Raw genomic sequence first — 9,445 nt, forward strand, 5'->3', positions numbered from 1 at the left:
GCTTGGATCCAAATAATTAAATTATCACAGTAGCAATTATCAAATTTAGATCTAATTCGATTAATTTAAACAAAATTATTAGATTTAACAAGTAGTCAACACTATGGTTGACTTTAATTGAAACATTGAATTCCTTCAATTTAGCTAAGGACTATATAGGATTGAGTAACAGTTAGCAACTTTTATTTAATTTAATTATTTTTAAAAGAAAAATAGGTGTATCAAGTAGTTAATATATTGTTGACTTTAATTGAAACATTGAATTATCTCAATTAGTTAAATATTAAATAAAATTGAGTAGCATTTACCAAGTTTAGATCTAATTCTATTAATTTAAATAAAAATAATAAATTTAACAAGCAAGCAGCTCCATGGTTAATTTTAATCGAAACATTAAATTGGTGCAATTTATCTAAGTTTTATACAAGATTGAGTAACAATTAGCATCTTTGGATTTAATTAAAAAACAAATGTAACATGTAGTCAATACTATGGTTGACTTTAGTTGAAACATGAAATTAGTTTAACTGTATTAAATATAATTGAGTAGCACTTAGCAAGTTTTGATCCAATTCAATCAGCCAAAATATTAGATTTAACAAGCAGTCAACACTATGGTTGATTTTAATTGAAACATTGAATTGCTGCAATTTAGCTAAGTATTATATAAGATTGAATAATAATTAGCAACTTTTGATTTAATTCAATCAATTTAAAAAAAAATTAACAAGTAGTCAATACTATAGTTGATTTTAATTAAAATATGAAATTATCTCAATTAGCTAAGTATTAAATAGAATTGAGTAACATTTAGTAAGTTTAAATCTAATTTAATCAATTTAAACAAAAATAGTAGATATAACAAATAGTCAACACTATGGTTGACTTTAATTGAAACATTGAATTCCTTTAATTTAGGTAAGTATTATATATGATTGAGTAACTATTAACAACTTTCAATTTAATTAAATGATTTTTTAAAATAAAAAAAAGGTAGATGCAACATGTAGTCAATACTATGGTTGACTTTAATTGAAACATGAAAGTATCTCAATTAGTTAAGTATTAAATATAACTGAGTAGTATTCAGCAAGTTTATATGTAATTCAATTAGTTCAAACAAAATTAGTAGATTTAACAAGTAGTCAACACTATGATTGGTTTTAATTGAAACATTGAATTGCTGTAATTTAGCTAAGTATTATATACGATTGAGTAACAATTAGCAACGTTTGATTGAATTCAATCAATTTAAATATATATATATATATATATATATATATATATATATATATATATATATATATATATATATATATATATATATATATGCAACAAGTAGTCAATGCTATGGTTTATTTTAATTAAAACATGAAATTATCTCAATTAGTTAAGTATTAAATAGAATTGAGTAACATTTAGCAAGTTTAGATCTAATTTAACCAATTTAAACAAAAATAGTGGATATAACAAATAGTCAACACTATGGTTGAATTTAATTGAGACATTGAATTCCGTTAATTTAGCAAAGTATTATATAAGATTGAGTAACTATTAGCAACCTTCAATTTAATTTAATCATTTAAAAAAAATATAGATGCAACATGTAGTCAATACTATGGTTGACTTCAATTGAAACATGAAAGTATCTCAATTAGTTAAGTATTAAATATAACTGAGTAGTATTCAGCAAGTTTAGATCTAATTCAATCAGTTTAAATAAAAATAGTATATTTAACAAGTAGTCAACACTATGATTGATTTTAATTGAAACATTAAATTGCTGCAATTTAGCTAAGTATTATATAGGATTGAATAACAATTAGCAACGTTTGATTTAATTCAATCCATATATATATATATATATATATATATATATATATATATACATATATATATATATATATATACATATATATATATATATATATATATATATATATATATGTGTGTGTGTGTGTGTGTGTGTGTGTGTGTGTGTGTGTGTGTGTGTGTGTGAGACGAGTAGTCAATACTATGGTTGATTTTAATTGAAACATGGAATTATCTCAATTAATTAAGTATTAAATAGAATTAAGTTGCATTTACCAAGTTTAGATCTAATGCAATCAATATAAACAACAATTGTGAATGTAACAAATAGTCAACACTACGGTTGACTTTAATTGAAACATTCGAATTCCTTCAATTTAGCTAAATATTACATAGGATTGAGTAACAATGAGCAACATTTGATTTAATTCAATCAATTTTAGAGGACAATATGTGACAAGTAGTTAATACTATGGTTGACTTTAATTGAAACATGAAAGTATCTTAATTAGTTAAGTACTAAATATAACTGAGTAGTATTCAGCAAGTTTATATCAAATTCAATTAGTTTAAACAAAATTAGTAGATTTAACAAGTAGTCAACACTATGATTGATTTTAATTGAAATATTGAATTGTTGCAATTTAGCTAAGTATTATATAGGATTGAGTAACAATTAGCAATGTTTGATTTAATTTTTTTAAGTAGATGTAACAACCAGTCAATACTATGATTGATTTTAATTGAAACATGAAATTATCTCAATTAGTTAAGTATTAAATATAATTGAGTAGTATTAAGCAAATTTAGATCTAATTCAATTAGTTTACACAAAAATAGTAGATTTAACAAGTAGTCAACACTATAGTTGATTTTAATTGAAACATTGAATTGCTGCAATTTAGCTAAGTATTATATAGGATTGGATAATAATTAGCAACTTTTGATTTAATTCAATCAATTTTTTAAAAAACGAATGTAACAAGTAGTCAATACTATAGTTGATTTTAATTAAAATATGAAATTATCTCTATTAGCTAAGTATTAAATAGAATTGAGTAATATTTAGCAAGTTTAGATCAAATTTAATCAATTTAAACAAAAATAGTGGATATAACAAATAGTCAACACTATGGTTGACTTTAATTGAAACATTGAATTTCTTTAATTTAGGTAAGTATTATATATGATTGAGTAACTATTAACAACTTTCAATTTAATTAAATGATTTTTTAAATAAATAAATAAAAAGGTAGATGCAACATGTAGTCAATACTATGGTTGACTTTAATTGAAACATGAAATTATCTCAATTAGTTAAGTATTAAATATAACTGAGTAGTATTCAGCAAGTTTATATGTAATTCAATTAGTTCAAACAAAATTAGTAGATTTAACAAGTAGTCAACACTATGATTGGTTTTAATTGAAACATTGAATTGTTGTAATTTAGCTAAGTATTATATAGGATTGAGTAACAATTAGCAACGTTTGATTGAATTCAATCAATTTAAAAAAAATGTGAAAAGTAGTCAATACTATGGTTGATTTTAATCCCAACATGAAATTATCTTAATTAATTAAGTATTAAATAGAATTAAGTTGCATTTAGCAAGTTTAGATCTAATTCAATCAATGTAAACAACAATAGTAAATGTAACTGATAGTCAACACTATAGCTGACTTTAATTGAAACATTTGAATTCCTTCAATTGAGCTAAGTATTACATAGGGTCGAGTAACAATTAGCAACATTTGATTTAATTCAATCAATTTTAAAAAACAATACGTGAAAAGTAGTCAATACTATGGTTGACTTTAATTGAAACATAAAATTATCTGAATTAGTTAAGTATTAAATAGAATTGAGTTGCATTTAACAAGTTTAGATCTAATTCAATCAACATAAACAAAAATAGTGAATGTAACAAATAGTCAACACTATGGTTGACTTTAATTGAAATATTTGAATTCTTTCAATTTAGCTAAGTATTATATAGGATTGAGTAACAATTATCAACTTTTGATTTAATTTTTTTTAAGTAGATGTAACAAGTAGTCAATACTATAGTTGACTTTAATTGAAACATGAAATTATCTCAATTAGTTAAGTATTAAATATAATTGAATAGTATTAAGCAAATTTAGATCTAATTCAATTAGTTTACAGAAAAATAGTAGATTTAACAAGTAGTCAATACTATGGTTGATTTTAATTGAAACATTGAATTGCTGCAATTTAGCTAAGTATTATATAGGATTGAATAATAATTAACAACTTTTGATTTAATTCAATCAATTCTCTCTCTATGTGTGTGTGTGTGTGTGTGTGTGTGTGTGTGTGAGAGAGAGAGAGAGAGAGAGAGAGAGAGAGAGAGAGAGAGAGCGAGGTAGTCAATACTCAATACCATGTCTTATAAATTAACCATATTTATTATAGCATGACTTAATGCTTTTTAATTTTGATTATTTTTTATGCGATCTTATTACTTGCTTTTCTGTTGAATATTTTAGTACAACTTCATATTTCATTTTATATTTTGTGTTATTTTCTTAAAAACTATCTTAATTAAATAGTCATGTGTTAATAGTACTAAATGGAAATATCTTAATCAAATATATTTGGAGTATAAGTTATATGACACTACTTCCTAACTTTGGGCTGTTTGTTTTGAACATAAAGATGCATGGGCATTGGGCTGCTCAAAGAAGTTGGGCCCAAACAACCACAACCCATATATTCAGCCATATCTAATGCAGCCCAATATAAAAAATTTCCAACATTGCATCAAATATACTTGATCAACAAGGACAACTTACTTTTAATTACATTCTAAGGGAATGCAATTAATTATAGGGTAGGCAACAAAATTTGGACAAAATTGTATAAAGTACATTGATACTTAATCTGTTTGAGTTTGGTGATCATGTAAGTGAAAGAAAAAATAGAAAAAGAAAATTTAGACTAAATGCGCGCGCCTAGAATCTAACTAGGGACCTAAGGATTCTAAACGCGAACCTTGACCAATTTCACTGCAATAACATTCGTCATTTGTTGGAACGGAAATTTACTTATCTGCATTTTTTGATAGAGCAAAATGGTAAAATAAATGACTTTTCAATATTTAATAGGAAATTCAATGCAAAATATAGGTTTGTTTCACTCTCATAAATGTAAATAATGACATTCATGCTTTGTGTGAGTTTTTTACGTTACGAACTTGTGCACGATGCGATCGTTAACCATTCTTGTCATTGTTCTACATTACCGATAGGTAATTGTGAGCTCATTTATAGTAAGGTTATATAACTCGCTATAGTTCATAGTTGCTTCAACACCAAAAGTGACTCGATCCATTATGTTAAGACATAATGAGTTGACACTGCATTCAAAGTATTAGATACGTTGATGTGTTGTCTTCAAATAGATGAGTATGTGATATGACAGTTTGTTCTAAGTCTTAGTGTTTTCTCAATCAAATAGCAAAATTATGGGTTTGTTGCACTCTCATGATCAAATTGGCATCAATTCATGATATTCATGCTTTGTTTGGGTTTTTTACATTACGAACTTGTGTACACGACGATCGTTAGCGGTTCACATCGTTGGTTTACATTACCGATGCGTAATTGTGAGCTCATTTATAACAAGGTTATAACTCATTATAGTTCATAGTTGCTTCAACACCAAAAGTGACTTGATGCATTATGTTAAGAGATAATGAGTTGCCATTGCATTCAAAGTATTAGATAACTTAATGTGCTATCTTCAAACAAATGAGTATGTGATATGACATTTCGTTCAAAGGCTTAGTGTTTTCTTAATCAAATAACAACATTAAGTGAGTTTTTGTGTTGAAAAGGATTAAATACATTGATATTTGATTTGTTTGAGTTTTGTGATCATATAAGTGAAAGAAAAAATGAAAAAAAAAAATAGACTAAATGCGCACACCTAGACTCGAACTCGGGACCTTAGGGTTCTAAACGCATACCTTGACCAATTTCGCTGCAATAACATTCGACATTTCTTGAAATAGAAATTTACTTACCTCCATATTTTAATAGAGCAAAATGGTAAAATAAACGACTTTTCAATATTTAATAGGAAATTCAATGCAAAATATTGGTTTGTTGCACTCTCATAAAATTAGTTATAGGCTAGGAAATAGAATTTGGACAAAATTTTTATAGGATTAAATATTATTCTTTTATTGCTAAGCATAGGTGCTCTTCTCTTTCAATGAAATACACAGAAATTCACAATCTCAATATCTCTCAATTTCTACATATAGAGGAGGCAATATTTTCTCTCTAAATATTCGTCGTTAATTTCTCGAGGTCTTAGACATTATTGGTTATTTATTTATTTATTTAAATAAATGCACAGAAATAACATTGTATGTGTGGACTTCTCTTAAAAAATTAAATTCTAATTGTTATAGCATTTTCTCTTTTGATAAACGTTAAAAGTATATATGATTAAAATTGATTAGAATTATAGATCAGGACATTTACATGATCAATGGCCAACACTGGTTTATAAACACATAGCTAAATCTAATTGTCTACGGTGATTGCTATAGTTACATTTTTTGCAATTAAATATTGGATCAAATGTTTTTTTAGAGAAATATTCCATTTTAAATTTTCAGTATAGAAAACAGTCAAAGCAAACTACCTAAATAGCATAAACCTTTAAAAAGATCTCCTAAAACTAAGCACGACAACACCTAGAACAAATTCCATATTCCATGTCTAAAACGTATGAATTAAATACATGCTAATTTTAAGGGCAAAGTCAATTTGTTTTATTTCCAAAGAAAAGGCGTGGACTAATCGGGACCATATTTATTTTCTTTTCTTAGAATTACAATTTGATTAATGCAAATTATTTCTGTAAATACAATTCGTATATTTGGTAAAATAAATGTATGAACAATATATATTATTGATGAACATTAAAATTGTATAGAATATTGTATATATACAATTTTATATATTTTGAATAATAAATGTATGAACTTAATATAGATAATATATTGATGAAATATTAACATAATATAAAATAGTTACAGTATAATATATTTGAAATATACTAAATGTTTCTTTTAAGAAAACTGTCATCATAAAAATAAAGTTTGAAGAAAAAAAAATCATAAAATTAAGGTGGAAAGAGAGATCATTGTGGAAGTGAGAGAAAAGAGTAAATGAATAAAATTGTATTAATGAAAATAGATTTCATTAATTAATGGAGAGGCTTGGCTTTAATCGGAGTTTATTATTGTATTTATATTTTTTTTCTATTCAATGTGTTATATTTGTTACTTTTAAAAAGATATGTTTTTCTTGTATATAATTCTTACTAATTGGTTTAGGGGGTAAATGTCTCTAAAAAGGAAAAAAGAATTAAGGTTTTGTATATTGTTTAGATTGGCCCACCGTATAATGAAAGAAAAAATAAATAAATATGTGTATATTGTTTAGGCTGACCCACCGTATAATGAAATAAAAAATAAATAAAGTTGTGTATATTATTTAGATTGGCCCACCGTATAATAATAATAAAAAAATTGTGTATGTTTTTAGGTTGGCCCACCGTACAATATAGGTGTATGCATCTCATTTAAATATTATCATTTATGTTTTAATGTGACCTACTTTAGTCATTACACTACATTGAAGGAGATATGTTGGCCGTTGAGGGTTAGGATATTTTGGTCATTTTACTGTGGGCCTGTCCCAGTTTTGACATTTTTGACAAAGTGGGTTTTGACATTTAGCCAGGGGCGGACCTATGTAGAGTTTTTGGGTGCTCCGGCACCCATTAAATTCAGTTACGGAGTGTATAACTGTATAGAAAATATAAAAGAAACAGATATAAATAGTTAATAGAGCACCCCCGAACTCAAAATTCCTGGATCCAGCACCCCCGAACTCAAAATCCTGGGTCCGCCTCTGCATTTAGCAGCACCCTTAGTCCCTTACTATTAATGTGGAAGATGAAAGAAACAAATAATGATTAAAAAATGAAATTACTATGGCCGTTTTATTGGTCTTTACTTCTTTTTCATTAATGAGTTGAATTTATCCTCTTTCTACGCAAAAAGAGGATAAAAGAAAAAGTAAAGCTTCATGAAAATTTCTACGTTCGTGTACTTGTAGTATAGTGCAGATCAGGTGGGGCTACCCCCACTTTTGTTCTCCTTTTTCAATTTCTTGAATTTGGTTATTACTTCCTACGTTAACATGGAAGATGAAAGAAACAAAAAATAAATAATGAAATACTTATGGTTCATAATGAAGCAAATTTATACCTGCAATAATTATGGTAGGTGGAAGAATTTTTCCAATTCACGTTCAATGTAACAAAATTATTTAATGAAAGGTCTTTTGTTTCATCAACGACAAAATAGCAGATCAACGTTCGAAGGATATTATCGTAATCTAACTTTCAACTATGTGGCTTTCCACTTTTAGTATTATATGATGATAAATTAGTTTTAAACACAAATAAATTTATATATGATTATTATAGTCTTTTGTTGTATATTATGATTATACCTTGTAATCCCACAACGCTCTCTACTAATTTTTTTTATTCTCAAAATTCAAATTTGAAATCTCTTATTAAGATAGAGTCCAACATGGCAACATTCTTGAGACATCTGTGTTTGTCTTCAGTATTTTGATTGGGAAGCGCTTGATAGTATTTCTTATCCTGTGAAGTGCAATGACCGGTTCAGCTTAATCATATGTCGACAGAGATTTGGGCACTGCAGAAAATTGCGCCAAGTACAATGGCTCCAATTATAGGGACCTCTTTTTAAGAGTAAATATCGTTCCAGCCAAATTTACTGGACTGTCCAAACTAGTTCATTAGTATGGTGGCCAAATCTCAATTATTGTAATCGTTAAGTTGGACAATTGACTAGTCGATTGTCTTTTCAATTATTTCAAACGTTATCATGAATGGAAAATCTATAACCTACCACAAATGGAAAACGACAAAGGCAGGTAAAGCTGAACACTTAGATTCATGATATGATAAGATAGAGACTGACCGCCATGCTCACATGACTCACATTGTGTTAAGTTAATTAAAGGGCTTAATGCATAAGCGCCCCCTAAAATGGATGGGTTGCGCAATTCACTGCCTAATTTTCGCAGAACTTTTAGGAAGGTCTAGCACCAGAGTTAATCTAAGCACGTCCTTTCACCCACAAACCGATGGGTTTCACTGAGCGAACTATTCAAACTTTAAAAAATAAGTTGTGAGCTTGTGTAAACTTGATGACCACTTGCCCTTGATAGATAATTACCAAACAAGTATCCATATGGCTCCATTCGAGGTTTTATATGAGAGATGTATCGTTCACCTATATGATGGTTCGGACCTAGTGAGATACATGTCATACGGCCTTATATAGTTCAAAATGTGTGGTAAAATCTGAAATAGATTCAAGAACGACTCAAAACAACTCTGTTAGAAATCATTTCAAATGTAAGGTATTGTGACCTCAAATTCAAAAAAGGTGATTATGTGCGTTTGAAAGCGCTACTACAGAAGGGTATCATGCGATTTTGTAGAAAGGAAAAACTCAGCCCAAGCTATGTTGGGCCTAGAGTCCTA

Source organism: Lycium barbarum, chromosome 12 (genome assembly GCF_019175385.1).
Source record: "Lycium barbarum isolate Lr01 chromosome 12, ASM1917538v2, whole genome shotgun sequence".
Classification (NCBI taxonomy): domain Eukaryota; kingdom Viridiplantae; phylum Streptophyta; class Magnoliopsida; order Solanales; family Solanaceae; genus Lycium; species Lycium barbarum.